This window comes from Phragmites australis, chromosome 2 (assembly GCF_958298935.1).
Source record: "Phragmites australis chromosome 2, lpPhrAust1.1, whole genome shotgun sequence".
Lineage (NCBI taxonomy): Eukaryota > Viridiplantae > Streptophyta > Magnoliopsida > Poales > Poaceae > Phragmites > Phragmites australis.
In genome coordinates this window covers 44889109-44906901 of record NC_084922.1, presented here as the reverse complement: position 1 = coordinate 44906901, position 17793 = coordinate 44889109, and the positions used below count along the sequence as shown (strand labels likewise).

At 52.4% G+C, this 17793-nt stretch overlaps 1 long non-coding RNA gene across 1 annotated transcript; it reads right to left on the bottom strand.

Annotated features, from left to right (window-relative positions):
* Positions 1 to 17123: 17123 nt before the first annotated feature.
* LOC133910165 (uncharacterized) lies at positions 17124 to 17793 on the bottom strand. The gene is made up of 3 exons (XR_009908488.1): positions 17640 to 17793; positions 17511 to 17552; positions 17124 to 17379 (listed from the first exon to the last, which is right to left on the bottom strand). It is a non-coding gene; the product is annotated as an uncharacterized LOC133910165 (long non-coding RNA).

Below are 17793 nucleotides of genomic sequence, written 5' to 3'. Positions count from 1 at the left end.
TTGCATTAAAAACTGTAGTCATCGACGAGATCTAACACTTTGTAGTTAAAATATTTTTAATTTAAGGTCATTTAAATATCTAAATAATCTCAAAAAAGTTTCAAATGTACAAATAATCTTAAAAAAGTTTCAGTCTTGGTGCATGACAACTAATCTTAACAAATTAATAATTTTTTCAAACAAAGTCGAATGAAAAGAACTTTGTATGAGAATTATAGCACTCGACGAGATATACAATTTTGTAGTTAGTTATTTTTTTATTGAAAGTCATATAGATACACAAATAAATATATAAAACTGATACGAATGTAGCCACATATTTGACCATTAACTTTTTGCTCAGATCTAGTATAAACTAATATGAATCATTAAAAAAAGCTACACACAATATCATAAAGTTAAAAGCTGTAAATTCAAATATTTTTATTGCGAGTTTGGTAACTCAGATTGATGAAAGGTCCGCACGGCACTGACTATGAGATGTAGCACTATGTCTTCAAAAATTATCAAGTAAAATAAAGTAGATCAGTTTTTGCCTAAAAACTTCAGATGGCCCGTTAAAGATATTTTGAACCTTTTTTTAGACACAAAGGTAGGTACATGTGTAGAGACATGTGCCTCGTCGTTAGCTTCGGAAGTAGAGGTGTAACATCGAAATCGAATTCAGTATGTATAAGTTATGACTGTTTTACTAAACACTATACGGATTGTACACAAACTCTTACATAAGAGATAAACTTTATATAAATATTGTAGAACTCGATAAGATGTATAACTTTGTAATTGATAACTTTTTTTCATTTAAAATCATTTAGATGTCTAAATAGCTGTTCAAATATTCGATAAGACGATGTTAAAATAATTGATTTTGCTACTATACTCAATAACGAATGAGACAGTGAGATACCAAGCTGCTATGGTCATGAGTTCTATTTCTGATACACGCGCGCATGAAAAATCGGTCAACTTGTGGCTGATCGTTGCATGAGCACTAATAAAATTTTTCCAATCAAAAAATATAGATTCAGATATCTGAATGATTGCTCTATTACTGTCGGTTGAAGCAAAAATAACACATTTAGTGACGGTTTCTAGATCAACAGTAACAATCGAGAACTACACTAGTTATTGTCCACTGTAGATTTTAAAATCAACAGTAAAAATTATTTTAAGTCGAAAGTGAAGACATTTTTTTGGCAGTGATATGCTGTTTGAATTGCGGCTTGTCTTCACTCAATTAGCTAAAGTAGAAAAGTACCATGTCAGGACAAGGAAATATTCATAGCGAGGATCCTCTGTGGCAATCGCCGTGTTACTAAGTAGCTGCGTAAAAACTAGTCCTGAAGAAACGGTCTCACGGAATAGAACTGCACGAGGTTCATCTCAAAAAAGAAGAATAAGAACTGCAGGACGTTCTCCGCGAAATAGAACGGATAGCATAGAAGTCATGCCAGTAGATGATCGCCGAAGGAAAATGCAGCACGTCGCTTTGTTCTTTTCTTGATTGGAATACTTAACGACATGCGTTTGCAGTTCTCCTAAGAAAAAAACTTAGCAACTACGGAACCGCCATCAGTTAGTTTTCTGTATGCATGTACTCCTAGTACGAAACTACCCGAAGCGCCATTTTATATTGTAAAAGCATGAAAAATGGAATGCTCAGAGGATGTACTTATAGGGGAAAAAATCATGTCTTTTACTTAACTGCACTGACATATGTGGAGAGCAAGTAATTTACTTAAACACCGTTGTTTATATTAATACTATCAAGATAGTTAATCATGTTTAAGTATATATAGTCTTTGTTTACATTCAAAATTATAATTTTTATGTAGGTGACTAACATTATTTTTTTTAAACACCTAATATTGTTCATACCCTACCAAACAAGAGTTTGGTCAACCAGAGAAATGCTTTGTGTACTACCATTTGAATATATTGGAAGAATAGTACCACGTGAGCCCTTGTGTGTTTGCTTGGGCCACAACAACCAATTCAAAGGCAAAGTAGCGATGCCAACATAAATGTAAAGATGTTTTATTTTTGTGCTTTGCATAAGTTAGACTCGAGAAGGTACAACGAAACCTAAGGAACGAAATCCGAATATGAGTACTGAATAGCGGAAGTGGTAGAGAAGCCTAAGGGACGAAGCCCGGAGGCTAGGCCTGAAGGGTGAAAGGTACAACGAAACTCTGAGGCAAAAAAAATACGACACAAGGACCTTCGACGATAGATCGAATGTCCACTCAAATAAGTGCCCACGAGTTAGTTAAAACCCGGCTAGAAGATAGCTAAAGAGAGGTCGCTTGTAGCCCCGGGATACAAGTGTAATGATGATGTAAATGGTTGATGAATGCCTATAAATACCTCCACTCATCTCATGTAATAAAAAGAGAGGAATATTTATTACACTCACAGTTACGAGTATTGTTCATTGTATTGCGATCACGATCTCAATATTTGGTGTTGTCCGTGGGGATCAAACCCACAACCATATGATGATCTTATGCCACCGAAGACTAGAAAAGAAAAGGCACAAGGATCTACAGATGATGAGGGAGGCTCAAAGGTACCCTCGTGGCAAGGAGGAGACGTGGCATCCGAGGGGTCGAGGCTTTGATCGAGACCTCAAGGGTCGAAATATCCGAGTCAGTATGTGTCGGTGTATTCAGAACCAAGGGTCCCTAAGTCCCGAGACCCGGCCGGCCATCCGCCACATGTCACCACCCTGCAAGGTAGGAAGACGCTAAGTCCCGGGAGAAGGTGTTTGGGGCCGCCGCCTCTGGTTCCCGAGCACCCTAGTTCCCCGATGATCCGCAGATGCTCGGGAGAGAGTGCTCGGGGCTGCACGCGCCAGCCCCCGAGGACTCGGTTCCCCGAAGGTCCCACCGAAGTGCTCGGGAGAGAGTGCTCGGGGCTGCACGTGGCAGCCCCCGAGGACTCGGTTCCCCGAAGGTCCCACCGAAGTGCTCGGGAGAGAGTGCTCGGGGCTGCACGTGGCAGCCCCCGAGGACTCGGTTCCCCGAAGGTCCCACCGAAGTGCTCGGGAGAGAGTGCTCGGGGCTGCACGTGGCGGCCCCCGAGGACTCGGTGCCCCGAAGGTCCCACCGAAGTGCTCGGGAGAGAGTGCTCGGGGCTGCACGTGGCGGCCCCCGAGGACTCGGTGCCCCGAAGGTTCGCGCAAGATCATTCGACGACCCGAAGGGTCCCGTCGTCAGGGTGTCATCCAGTCAAAGGCCCAATGCCGCATTTAATAGGCACGCGCGACCTGACATCCTGACATCCTGACATTCTCAGCTGCCCACACCCCAGTGTCAGACCCTGCCATGTACTGGCAGGGGGGGAGGCGTGGGTCCATTAAATGCACGGGTCCCGTCCCGTTTCATCCGGGTGCCTCGGGATAACGTTGCCAGGATCAAAGCGCTCCGTCAGCCACCCCGCCCTGTCAGAAGGACAAGACGGGGTGGGCGCACCGGGCACCTCTGAGGCTGCCCGGTGGGCCCCTTTTATGGCGCCCAGAGGCTTCCGCAGCGGCTGGTGGTCGAATGCGCGCCGCATTTCTCCACCGCCACTGTCACTTCGCCAAGATAAAATGATTACGCCTTTTTCTCCGTGGCACCTTGGCATTCGCGTCCCCTCTTTCCCATTCAGGATATGTTGAGGTCGACGCGCCTATAAAAGAAAAGGATGGAGAACACTAAAAGAAAGAGAGCAAGAGCCCCCGACCACAAGACGACCAAGAGACCAGACAACCAACAATCTCCGGTGAACCAGGCCAAAGATAGATCGACAGACACTCGAACCAGCTCAAATTAAGCTAGAACATAAGAGCCTCAAGCTCTTTGTAAACAGTTCTCCCCTTAGAACCAGATACCTCCTTGAAGAATCCCCTTCAAGGATAAATATAGCGCTCATACAGGAGTAGGGTGTTACGCCTCCGTGCGGCCCGAACCTGTCTAAAACCCGGCGTACCCACTTTTCCTTGCATTAGGGTGATCGTCTCCCACTAGCCATCGCATTTATTTCCGTTCCCGCTTATTTCCCACACAAGCTTTTCCAGGATCGTCCCCCCGGCCGAATCTCTAAAAAGGGGTCTCTCGGGATCCCTGCGACAGGAGTTCACTCTCCGACAGCTGGCGCGCCAGGTAGGGGGGAATATCCCTGGATTGTTTGTTTTCACTTTTTTTTTTCACAGGAAAAGATGGCTGGTGGGCACCGTCTCCAGCGTTCCGGCTCCACTTCCAGTAACGGAGCGCTGCCCCACGACCGAGAAAGCCCCGTCGCTGCTGCGTGCCTGCGGCAGCCGCCATCCACGCGCGCGGTTTTTCCCGCCCAAGGGGATCAAGGCGCTGGGCCCATCAGCGCCGCCGCCGCTGCCGACGTACTTTCCGACCCCCAGCAGGTAGTCGGGACCCCGGCCGCCAGGTCCGCCTCTGGACCACGTCGGGTGCCGCCTCGGCGCAGGCTCGCTTTCAGTGAGGCCAGCCCAGGGAGCGCGTTGCTTGCAGCACATGCTCTCCTCAGACACCCGCCCGTTCAGGCCACGCCAAACACTCCGGAAGGCCGGTGGATGCAAGATGTCGTCGCTTTGATCGGCACTGCTCGTCGCCAGGTGCAGGCCGGGAGTCCTCGCACCACTTCTCAGCACGGTGCCGCCAGAGCCGGCTCCTCAGCGGGCAACACCCGCACGGGCCGAGGGGTCTCCAGGCGGAGCGCCGTCCCCCTGGCCATGTCCGAAGCCCGGGACCTTCGTTTGCACCTTGACGAGCGGAGGGGCCACGAAGATGCCCGAGTCACTCTCGAACGTCAGCGGGAGACCCGGCAGGGGGTTGGGGCAGAGGACCAGGCTTCCTCTCTCCCGGCCCACGACCACCGGGGATCCCCGGCTCGCCGCTTCTCGCCACCGAGAACCCCCGCTCGTGCTGCGGGGTACGGCACCGGTTGCCGTGCCTTCACCACCGAGCTCCGCCGGGTGAGGTGGCCTTCCAAGTTCCGCCCCGAGCTGCCGGAGAAGTACGACGGGTCCATCGACCCCGTCGAGTTCCTCCAGATCTACACGACGGCCGTCCAAGCGGCCGGAGGCAGCGAAAAGGTGATGGTAAACTATTTTCATGTTGCCTTGAGGGGTTCCGCCCGCTCTTGGCTTATGAACTTACCCCCAGGATCTATCGGCTCCTGGGATGACCTGTGCCACCAATTCGTGGCCAACTTTCAGGGCACGTTCGCACTTCCCGGTTTGGAGTGCGACCTCCACGCCGTCCAACAGCAGGAAGGGGAGACGCTACGGCGATTTATACAGCGTTTCAGCCAGGTTCGCAACACTATTCCGCGAGTGGCCCCCCATGCTGTTATTATTGCTTTCCGGCAGGGCGTCCGTGATGAGCGGATGCTCGAGAAGCTAGGTACGCACGAGATCGAGACCCCTGCGGAACTTTTCGCACTGGCCGATAAGTGCGCCAAGGCTCCTCGCCCCGCTTCCGATCAGCCAAGTTCTTCCCGCTCTGATAAGCGGGAAAAGAAAAAGAGAAGGAAGCGCGAGGCCGCTCCCGTTGAGCTAGCCCAAGTCCCCGCTCACAGAGAGCCGCAAGAGCCCGATCACCGGCAAGAGCGACGGTCGGGTGTCGATCGGCGCCCCGTCAGGTCCCCTGCTCGGGCTCCTCCTCGGGCCTCTGTGCCCGCGAGGGCCCCGGCACCGGCTAGGGCGCCAGCTCCAGCAAGAGCCCCGGCCCCTGGCCGATCTCCTGCTCCAGCGAGGGCCCCCGCTCCCGCGGGGCCCGAGCCAGGTAAATGGTGTCCCATACACCTGACCAGATGGCACGACCTCACGGAGTGTCGTACGGTCAAAGGACTCGTAGAGCAGCGCCAGAGGGAGCGCGACGAGTCCCGCGGAGGAGGCGATGTCGAGGTCGTCCCCAACAACGCCGAGCTCGGCTTCCAGGAGCCCGAGCATACCGTCGCCTTCATCAACGGGGGCGCTTACACACCCTGCTCGCGCCGTGGCATCAAGGTCATGCGACGCGAAGTATGCTCGGCAACCTCGAGCGAGGAGGCCACAAGACCCCTAAGGTGGTCGGATGCTCTGATCACGTTCAGCATTGCTGATCACCCCTCCAGTACTGCAGCCGTGGGACGGCTACCTTTGGTAGTATCCCCCACTGTCTGCAATGTCAAGGTCGGCAGAGTGCTGATCGACGGTGGCGCCGGCCTCAACCTCCTTTCCAAAGAGGTTTTTGAGAAGCTGCAAGTATCCTCCCGACGCCTAAAGCCGTCACTCCCCTTCTGTGGAGTAACCCCCGGGCACTCCCTGCCCCTCGGGCAGGTTGAGTTGCCTATCACGTTCGGGAGCCGGGACAACTTTCGCACGGAGTGCGTCCTCTTCGATGTCGCGGAGCTCCCTCTCCCCTACAACGCCATCCTCGGGCGTCCGGCGCTCGCCAAGTTTATGATGGCCGTGCATTATGCATACCTTACGGTTAAGATGCCCGGTCCCGCAGGCTCTATCTCCGTGATCGCTGACTCCGGCGGCGCTGTCTCCTGCGCCGAACAATCATACATGGCTCTGGTCTCAGCGCAGGCCGAGGTTGATGGCTCTTCAGGGGGCCCGGGACCCTCTTCATCCAGACCCCGACTCGCCGCCGACACCTCTGTTCCAACGAAGGAGGTCGAGGTGGGTGAAGACGCTACCCAGGTTGTCCGTATCGGCAGCGACCTGGGCAGCAAATAGGAAAGCGCGCTCGTCGCCTTCCTCCGGGCTAACGTGGACGTGTTTGCCTGGCAACCGTCCGACATGCCCGGGATCCCTAGGGAGGTGATCGAGCATCACTTGGCTGTGCGTCCGGACGCCCGCCCAGTGAAGCAGAAGGTCCGGCGGCAGGCGCCAGAGCGCCAGGAGTTTATCCGCGAGCAGGTCCGCAAGCTCCTCGACGCTGGATTCATCCGAGAAGTCCTCCACCCCGACTGGCTAGCAAACCCAGTCATCGTCCCGAAGGCCAACGGCAAGCTTCGCATGTGCGTGGACTACACCGACCTTAACAAGGCTTGTCCTAAAGATCCCTTCCCCTTACCTCGCATTGATCAAATCGTAGATTCAACTGCGGGATGTGATCTTTTGTGCTTCCTAGATGCAAACTCTGGGTATCACCAGATTCGCATGGCCGTAGGGGACGAGGAAAAAACTGCTTTTACTACCCCGGTGGGGACTTATTGCTACATATCAATGCCTTTCGGCCTGCGCAACGCTGGATCATCCTTCCAGCGCGCCATTCGTATCACTCTTAACTCGCAGGTTGGCCGCAACGTCGAGGCTTACATCGACGATCTCGTGGTCAAAACCCGAGACCGCGCCACCCTGCTCGAGGACCTTGCCGAGACTTTCAACAGTCTCCGCTCTACCCGCCTCAAGCTCAACCCGGAGAAATGTGTCTTCGGGGTGCCGGCGGGCAAGCTCCTTGGTTTCTTGGTCTCTGGCCGAGGAATCGAGGTCAATCCGGAGAAGATCCGGGCCATCGAGCAGATGCGACCCCCGGTTCGACTCAAGGAGGTCCAGCGCCTCGCCGGCTGCATGGCAGCCCTCGGGCGCTTCATCTCCAAGCTCGGGGAGCGAGGGCTCCCCCTCTTCAAGCTTTTGAAGAAATCCGGTCGTTTTGACTGGACGTCGGAAGCCGAGCAGGCCTTCCGCGACTTAAAGAAGTACCTTACCTCGCCACCCGTTTTGGTGGCTCCCTCCCAAGGTGAGCCCCTACTACTTTATGTTTCGGCCACTCCACAGGTCGTGAGCATAGTGCTGGTGGTGGAGCGCGACGAATGTTCGGGGCCGGGTGCTGGGTCCCAGCTCCCAGAGGCCCCCGACCGTTCACTTATCCTCGCGGCTCCCCCTGGGCAAGGGGTCGAGCCCGAACACACTGCTCTTCCCAGCCAAGGAATCGAGCCCGAGTGCCCGGCCAGCCCCGACCATACCGCCGACCCTGGGGGCTGTGGCAGCCCCCCGGGTGAGGCCACCATCCGGGCCCGCCGGGTACAGCGACCGGTGTACTTCGTCAGCGAGGTCCTCCGGGAGGCCAAGACAAGGTATCCCCAGGCGCAGAAGCTACTCTATGCCGTGCTCGTCGCCTCCCGGAAGCTGCGCCACTACTTCCAGGCGCACAAGATCTCGGTGGTTACCACTTATCCACTGGGACCCATTCTCCGGAACCGGGAGGGCACCGGGCGCGTTGTCAAATGGGCGGTTGAGTTGGCGGAGTTTGACCTACACTTCGTCTGTCGCCAGGCAATCAAAAGCCAGGCACTCTCCGATTTCTTGGCAGAATGGACGCCCGTCCCCTGCGTCATCCCAGAAGAGATCTCTGCCTATCCTGGGCACGACGCGCCCGGGTACTGGGTTATGCACTTCGATGGCTCCCTCTCGCTGAAAGGCGCAGGGGCCGGAGTGGTTCTCACCTCCCCAACGGGTGAAGAGCTCCGGTACGTCGTACAGTTGCAGTTCCGCGCATCCAACAACATGGCGGAGTATGAAGGTCTCATCGCCGGCCTCCGGGCTGCGGTGGGGCTCGGGATTCATCGCCTCCTGGTCAAAGGGGACTCCCAGCTGGTCGTCAACCAGGTTTCCAAGGAGTACCAGTGCACGGATCCTCAAATGGCAGCGTACGTGGATGCAGTCAGAAAGCTCGAGAGACGCTTCGACGGCCTCGAATTACGGCATATCCCTCGCCGCGACAATGCTCCGGCCGACGAGCTCTCTCGCCTGGCCTCCTCACGTGCGCGCGCCCCTGCCGGAGTCTTTGAAGAAAGACTCGCACGGCCTTCCGTCCTGCCTGCCGAACAGGATGAAGGGGAAACCTCGAACTCAATTCAGGGGACCCCGGCGGTGCCCTCAGTGGGAAGCCCCATCAGGGCGCCGCCGTCCGGCGAGTGCGCTGTGCTCGCCGAATGTTCTCAAGATGCCTCGTGGATGTCTGACATCCGAGGGTACTTGAAAGAAAAGTTCCTACCTGGGGATGAGGCGTCTGCCGAAAGGGTTGCTCGGCAGTCCAAACGCTATGCCATAGTAGATGGGGATCTCTACCGACGTAGCGCAGGAGGTGTCCTCCTGAAATGCATCTCTCGGGCAGAAGGCGGCGATCTTCTCGCTGAGGTCCACGAGGGCGAGTGCGGTGGCCATTCATCGTTCCGCACGCTGGTCGGGAAAGCCTTCCGGCAAGGTTTCTACTGGCCTACAGCTCTCCAGGATGCTTCCGAGCTGGTTCGGCGCTGCAGGGCGTGCCAGTTCCATGCAAAGCAGATTCACCAGCCAGCTCAGGCTCTCCATACCATTCCCCTGTCATGGCCTTTCGCGGTCTGGGGTTTGGACATTCTGGGTCCATTCCCCCGAGCAGTCGGGGGCTATGCATACCTATATGTCGCTATCGACAAATTCACTAAGTGGCCGGAGGCGGTCCCAGTCATCAAGGTGACCAAAAACACGGCGCTCCAGTTTATCCGCGGCATCACTAGCCGCTTTGGTGTCCCCAATCGGATCATCACCGACAACGGCACCCAGTTCACTAGTGCCTTATTCGGGGACTATTGCGAAGATCTCGGCATCAAGCTTTGCTTCGCTTCCGTCGCTCATCCTCGAAGTAACGGGCAGGTCGAGCGCGCCAACGCGGAAATTCTGAAGGGCCTCAAAACCCGGACCTATAACGTGCTCGCTAAGCACGGGAAGGGATGGGTAGACGAGCTGCCAGCCGTGCTGTGGGCCAATCGGACTACGCCAAGCCGCGCCACCGGGGAGACTCCTTTCTTCCTCGTCTACGGCGCCGAAGCAGTCCTCCCCTCCGAGCTCCCTCTGGGCTCCCCTCGAGTGCATGCATACTCTGAGGGTGAGCAGGAGCATCAAAGGCGCGACGACGTGGACTACCTGGAAGAGCGCCGGCGGCGTGCTGCTGTCCGGGCGGCTCGGTACCAGCAGAGTCTGCGGCGTTATCATATGCGCCATGTCCGGGCCCGGTCTCTCGAGGTGGGGGACCTAGTTCTCCGACGCATCCAGTCGCGCGAAGGAATGAATAAGTTGTCCCCTGTGTGGGAAGGTCCCTTCACCGTGATCGCGGTCCCCCGGGCAGGTTCTTTCAGGTTGGCGACGGAGGAAGGACAGCCACTCCCGAATCCGTGGAACATCGAGCATCTTCGACGCTTCTACCCGTAGATGGTCGTGCTCGCGGTTCAGGTTAGCAAGGCCGGGGGCTTCTCCCCGCCCGAGCAGTCTGAAGGCTTCGCCCCGTGGGGTAAGTCGCTGTCGCCCAACCTTGTAAATATTGCACATTAAGTTTTTCAATAAGCAATCGCTATGTCAAAATACTTTTTCTGGATTCCGTATGTTTAATCTGTCTGGTGAGGAGCTCGGTTGTGCGAGAAAAAGTTCGCTCTCTCTTTTTCCCCGCTGACAAAAGAATCCCGATCGGTATGCATGCGAGCAGTCGCCGCTGACTTACGTCCGCCATGGTAGGCTGTGGTGTTCGGTGTCGTGACAGGCTCCCGGGCACTACCGAGTTTCGGGGTGCTCCGGGTAATCCCATCGCTCGAGCTGCTCGAGTAGTCCGGAGCTCGGGCCCCCGGGGCGGGCTGTCGGTGCCCGGTCTGGTCTGTCATACCCGGGCGCCACCAAACCATAGGACCTCTGGGTTATGCCTCTGCCCGCTCTTGTCAGCCGATTTGGGTGTTCGAGAGGTCTCGGGTCGAAAGCAAGAGTAGTCTATAACAAGTACCGCACTGGCAGAGCGCACCAGGCAAAGAAATCCTATTTTTTTCTCTTAATTCACAGGCTGGCGATCACGAGCAGCTCGGCCGCGAGGGCTTCAATGCCCCGGTCTCTGGTCGGCCCCAAGGGTCCTCGGGTGGTCCTACCGCTTAGGCTTAGGTGGTCGAGATCACCCGACCTTAGGAGCCTCGTAGGCCTCTGGGCGCTCGGGCGCTCCGTTGAAAGAATCGGGTTCCCGGGCACCCGAGCTCGGAAGCACATCCCTCCTGGATCGGCGGGCCGGAAGGCCGACAGCTGTCCGGTGAGTGGTTATATTCAGACAAATCTACTTTCAGTAAAATTTTTTTTCCCGAGTCATTCTCGGGGGCTCTCGCGCCTTAATCTGTCCGGTGAGGTGGTCTTCTCGCACGCAAAAAACCCTGCCGCGTGTCTACTTTTTCCCAGAACGACAGAGCGGTTTGCAGAAAAGAGTAGCGTGCTTGCGATAATGTCTGACCGAAGCCCTTCGTGGTGGTCGTGGTGTTCGGTCCGCTTTTAAGGACCCCGAGCACTACCGAGTCCTCGGGTACCCTGGGTAATCCTATCGCTCAAGCCACTCGGGTAGTCCGGAGCTCAGGTCTCGGGGGCAGGCTGTCAGTGCTCGGTCCGGCCCGTTTCAAGCCCGGGCACCACCGGACCGCGAGGACTCTTGGTCACATTCTCGCCCGCACACGTCTCCCTTCTACTAACTGAGTGGTCGCAAAGTAAAAAAGTGTTCATTAGGCACGGCGTGTTCCGAGCAGGATCGATCTATCTCCCGGGCAAGGGAGTCTGTGTCTTCGTTTCTTAACCTAGGCAGTGCGGACTCGCGAGAGCTTGAGGGCTGGCTGCGCCAACGCCACGACAGAATTGGGGCTTAGGTGCACCAGTTGAATGCCGTACGTCTCCAGCACTTGCAGGAAGAAGGCGGAGAACGGCGGCACCAACCCCGCCGCCACGAAAGAAGTGAACAGGACGGTCCGCCCAGGGACGGTCGTTGCCGGCGTCAGAGTCGCCGGCCTCACCATCGCAGCTCCTTCCTGACCCTCCGGTACCAGCAGCTTCCTAATCTTATCCGCCGCCTCCTCGTTCCTCAGACGAGACTCCGGCAAGATGCTGTCCGAAGTCTTGTCCCGGCGTCCTCCTCCAACCCTCGTCATCTCGGCAAGATGGGGGATGTTTTTTGGTGGTGAAAAGAGAGAGAAGGGAGAATGCTCCGGTCGCCTGGGAGTTTCCTGAGGGCTTCGGAGCACAAAGAAGGCAGGAGCGCAAGTGCGAGAGAGCGTAAAAAAGGGGAACGGTCCGATCCATTCCCCCTTTTTATAGCTCAAAATTCAAAAACTGCCGCCCAAGATGGTTCGCTCGGCGAAGCGTCGCCTCGATCGACGCAACTGCCAGGCGAATCCCCCGCCGATCGCGCGATGTCAGCGGCTGCCAGGCGTATTTTCCTCGATCTGCGCGGCAACCGCGCGTGCCGCCCATATGGTCATCATACCCTTCGGAAGTTGTGAGGACACGCGTCTACTCATTTTTTCCGCAAGGGCCATCTCTCAAGAGTTTGCCACATGGCGTCCGCACCAGCCTCGGCCTCGGTCGCGACGAAGGGCCCATTCGTAGTCTCCATCCCGTCGGCTACTAACGGGCCCGGGGGCTACTGTCGGTGTATTCAGAACCAGGGGTCCCTAAGTCCCGAGACCCGGCCGGCCATCCGCCACATGTCACCACCCTGCAAGGTAGGAAGACGCTAAGTCCCGGGAGAAGGTGTTTGGGGCCGCCGCCTCTGGTTCCCGAGCACCCTAGTTCCCCGATGATCCGCAGATGTGCCCCGAAGGTTCGCGCAAGATCATTCGACGACCCGAAGGGTCCCGTCGTCAGGGTGTCATCCAGTCAAAGGCCCAATGCCGCATTTAATAGGCACGCGCGACCTGACATCCTGACATCCTGACATTCTCAGCTGCCCACGCCCCAGTGTCAGACCCTGCCATGTACTGGCAGGGGGGGAGGCGTGGGTCCATTAAATGCACGGGTCCCGTCCCGTTTCATCCGGGTGCCTCGGGATAACGTTGCCAGGATCAAAGCGCTCCGTCAGCCACCCCGCCCTGTCAGAAGGACAAGACGGGGTGGGCGCACCGGGCACCTCTGAGACTGCCCGGTGGGCCCCTTTTATGGCGCCCAGAGGCTTCCGCAGCGGCTGGTGGTCGAATGCGCGCCGTATTTCTCCACCGCCCCTGTCACTTCGCCAAGATAAAATGATTACGCCTTTTTCTCCGTGGCACCTTGGCATTCGCGTCCCCTCTTTCCCATTCAGGATATGTTGAGATCGACGCGCCTATAAAAGAAAAGGATGGAGAACACTAAAAGAAAGAGAGCAAGAGCCCCCGACCACAAGACGACCAAGGGACCAGACAACCAACAATCTCCGGCGAACCAGGCCAAAGATAGATCGACAGACACTCGAACCAGCTCAAGTTAAGCTAGAACATAAGAGCCTCAAGCTCTTGGTAAACAGTTCTCCCCTTAGAACCAGATACCTCCTTGAAGAATCCCCTTCAAGGATAAATATAGCGCTCATACAGGAGTAGGGTGTTACGCCTCCGTGCGGCCCGAACCTGTCTAAAACCCGGTGTACCCACTTTTCCTTGCATTAGGGTGATCGTCTCCCACTAGCCATCGTATTTATTTCCGTTCCCGCTTATTTCCCACACAAGCTTTTCCAGGATCATCCCCCCGGCCGAATCTCTAAAAAGGGGTCTCTCGGGATCCCTGCGACAGGAGTTCACTCTCCGACAGTATGGTTGTTGAAGGCGGAATAAGGGGTCCGAGGCTATCGCTTCAGGCACCTAAGAGGGTCAGATAGCTATGCCGAACGTCCCAGAGCATCATCAAGTTCCTCCATATGTCTCATGAGACCATGGAGCAGAAACTCAGGAAGGCAACGAAGCGTTATACAATAATCGGGTGGAGGTCAATAAGCAAAACCAAGAGCTACATGAGGAACTTAGGTCCCTTCGTCAGTCCATCTCCTCTTAGTAGGGGCCTTCAGAGAGACTCGATGACAATAAAGATTCGGAGCTAACTCATCACCGAGGAGCGGAGGAACCCCATCAACTACGAGCGGTAGATCAAGCTTCTGCATTATCCATAAGTTTGCAGATACGGTCGTGGCTCTCAGGTTTGAAGATACCTTAGCTGCACCTGTAGTACCTAAGAATATTTAAGGATATTTCTTAGTGTTAAGAGAATATTTTTTAATAAGTGATACAAGTATAATAATGATAGGAGTGGTTAAGATATATCTATAAATTCCCCTACTTACATGATATAATAACAAAAGAAAATAATTATTACCCTCATGGTTATAAATATTGTTCACTATGATACACATCCTAATAGAACATCTAAGAGCAACCATGGTAAAATACACGCTGGAGCCGGTCCATCTCGCAGCTGAAAGAAGAATTGGAGAAGCGCACTGGCCGCACCAGATCCACTCGTCCAACGTCACGGCCATTGAAAAGTAGGAGAAAGCGCCCGCGCGCTAATTTCGTCGCCAAGTTGCTGCCTCGCAGGTCGCCCGTTTAACTATTATATTCCCCTGCTCGGGCGCTCAATCTCCGCTCGACACCGCATCCGCACGCGGACGGGATAGCTGAGGCGCGCACCGCGTCATCCACCGCACGCCCCTCCCTCCGGGGCCGGGCGGGCGAGGGGGAGGGAGGAGGCGGCTCGCGCCGCGCGCCAGCGAAAGGGAGAGGACGAAGGGTGGTGGGTGGTAGTTGGTCGCATCGCTTCGGCCGGGGCCGCCCCGTGACGTGGGCCGTGGCAGCGAAGGATCGAGCTCCACACATCGGTACGGTGGCGCAGTCCAGGACCCAGCCCGGCCGCGAAACGAACCCACGGTCACATCACCGTTCGTCACTCTGTATCATGCAATTTTTATTAGTGCTAACAGCTGCAGGTTTCCTCTTCGATCGTGATATTGCTAACGTTCGCGTCGACCTTGTCCTTGCTGCAGTACTAGCGTTTGTTATCATCTATCACTAGTTTGTCTCAGTATCGATACTCTACTCTGTTAAGAATTGCGGTGACAGGTGACCGAAAGGTACGTCAAGTTGATCCGTTGGAGTTCGGAGTCTGGATTCTGGATAGACATCCCGACTTCCCGAGCGTGGAGAGGACGGTGCAAAAATATAGGCGCATGGTCCAGACTCTCGCGGTATACCGATCCACTATGCTCTCACTGAACCGGTCTACCCCTCCGATCTTTATTTTAGTTCCGCAAAAAGAAAAGGCCGCGTGATGTGGCCCCACAGCAGGTGGACTAATTAATTTTTTTGCCACCGTACCGATTGAGAGGTTAATAATTTTTCCCTAATCCACTGTCAGTAATTCATGAACCACGTGTTAGCAAGAGAATGGAATTGCCACTCGTAAAAGTGGCAAAAATTTAATTGCCCCCTTGACATGGTAGAAATGACGTATTCATTTGTCGCTAGCAGAGGTTTATGTTCATGTGGATTCTTCAGAAGCTCTGAAAACTGAAATAATGAGCTGATCTCAACCCTTACGATAGGGTCTTGCTGTATATGCCCAGTGTGTGTTTAACATGCGGCGTCCATACTCTATAGATGCATCATGTTTGTTCAATTGTTCGATCAAATATTAGGTAGGGACGCAGGTAGGGATGACATCTGGATCAATTTCTGCTGTGACTACTTCCTTATTTCCATCTTATTTAGCTAAGTTTTCTTTCATCCCCATCTTTATATGTTGTGAGAATCATATCTTTAATGAAGATATAAAATTAAATTATAATTGAGTTTTTTATATATTAACAATATGTTCGTAGTATAAATAAGTAATTTATTGATGGGTTAAGTATTATAGGTTAGATAAAAAATATAAGAGTAATTTATTATTTTTCTCTAAGTAATGTAATATTTGTATATTTATATACTAAGAAATATATATATATATGATATCGGGATATAGCGGAAAGTAGGGACGAAAAACATCTTTCCATCTTTGTCCCTATAGCGAAATTTTTAGGAAAAAATATATGTGATTTGCCTACATTCGAAATATGCCATTTAAAATTCTAAATGGGTTGCAACATATTTAAAATATTTTCTCTTAGATGTAAATTTAAATACCTATTTTTTTAAAAATAGTTATGTATATTCTGGACATCTTGTCGTCTTGTTGATGCATACATCAAAAGTGTTACTTATATTATTAAAAAATATTTAAAATATTTCCACTTGCGTGATTGACAAATGCGTAAAACGATTTTATAGGGTGCCCACAAAGCGTGCATGACAATGGCACTCGAGACGCGAAAACAATTTGATAATGGAGATGAGAATCTCTACTTGAGTTCTCTTCTCATGTGACAAATCATTTTTGTGCTACTGTATTGTGGTCCATCTCCATCAGTTAGGTTACTAATAATATATGCCGGCGCGCACTCGGATAGCACCTGCATATATGGCGTCGGTGCAACATTGTAAAAGCGCCAATTACAGGCACGCAGGAAAATAATCGAACGCCTGTTTGGACAGAATGCGCCGACCGACGCTGCGGTGTAAAAGCGGCTCCTCCATGTGAGCTGGGACATGAACCTGTGATTCTGCCTCTGCAATTCAATGAATCGAGTAGTTCTCGTCGTGACCAAACATGAGAGCAGCTGAACCACGGGTTAACAAGTGGGTCCTCCCTGGAACAAAGGAAAATAAGAAGAATTCCAGATGAATTGAATCCTAGTAAAAAGATATCATATGCAGCTCTTTAGAACAAAGGAATATAATACACCTCTAAAAATGAAGGCCAACCACATGGAGAAATTGCGTCATTCTCTATTCACACTGTTGTATTTTTCTCATTTCCATCCAAATAGTAATCTATATGTATTTTTAAAAATGTTTCACAATCATTTGTTTTACATGTGCATCCCACAAGCTGGATTCTGCACAAGCAGGAATCTATTTCCTCATGTCTAGTGTTTTTATTTCTTTTGTTTCGAATGTGCCTTTATGACTTTATCCTCTTTAAGATCTGAAGCAGAATTGAACACTTAAGAAGTCAAAAGGACAAAAAACACTGTCACAAATTTCGTTTAAATATTCAGCTTATGTAGGTACATAATACATATTTCTGAGATTGGTGTATCTGGACCTTACGATAACCTTGCATAGTGGCACCGTGTCCAATCCACCACCTCCATGGTTCTACCATCGAAAAGCTGGATTCATCTGCTCAATACAACTACCGTACTCTGATTTTCTTCTTACACCTTACTCTCAACTATAAAGATAGCAACAAAACTCTCTCAAAAAAAAAGAAAATAGCAGCAAAACTAAACAAAATGCAGGGCGAGCTTTGACAGAAAGAAATAAAGGACTCTAGAACCAGGATTAAAGAAAAGAAAAGGTAGACATGGGAGAGGCAAGAGGGGAATGCTATAATAAACAAATGCAACAACGCCTGCAACCACACAAGAAAGCTGCTCTGTTTGCTACTACAACTTCTCTCCAGCCTGGCCAGTTCGGATCCAAATCCTCTTGCTTCACAACGGTAAAGTCACGTGGGAACATTTTATGAGAGATGATACAGTAACTTGCATCCGGTCCCTACAGAAATATTACTGTTTATGAGATACTATAGCAAGTATAATGTTCACAAAATATACTATATCACCAAATCTTATCTATCTATCTGAGATCTAATGGCTCACGAAAATTTGAAGTTTCAGTAACTTCACCTCATGTGAAATAAGTGGATCTTATTCCGAACAGACCTAAACCTGAAAAGAGCACATAGAGAGACAACTAAGGGGTCATTTGGCAACCTGAATCTGAAACATTTCACACAAATTCTCAAGAATACATACCAAACGGCAAAATAAGTAAGGCGGTCTGCATGAAATGGTCGAAACGTTTCTTCCACTGTGGCTGGGACCGAGAAACGCCCTAGGGCAGCTTCACTCGATTCGGCTCTTCCGTTCCTAGCTGTTACAAGATGCCTCAAATGTAACATCCTAACTT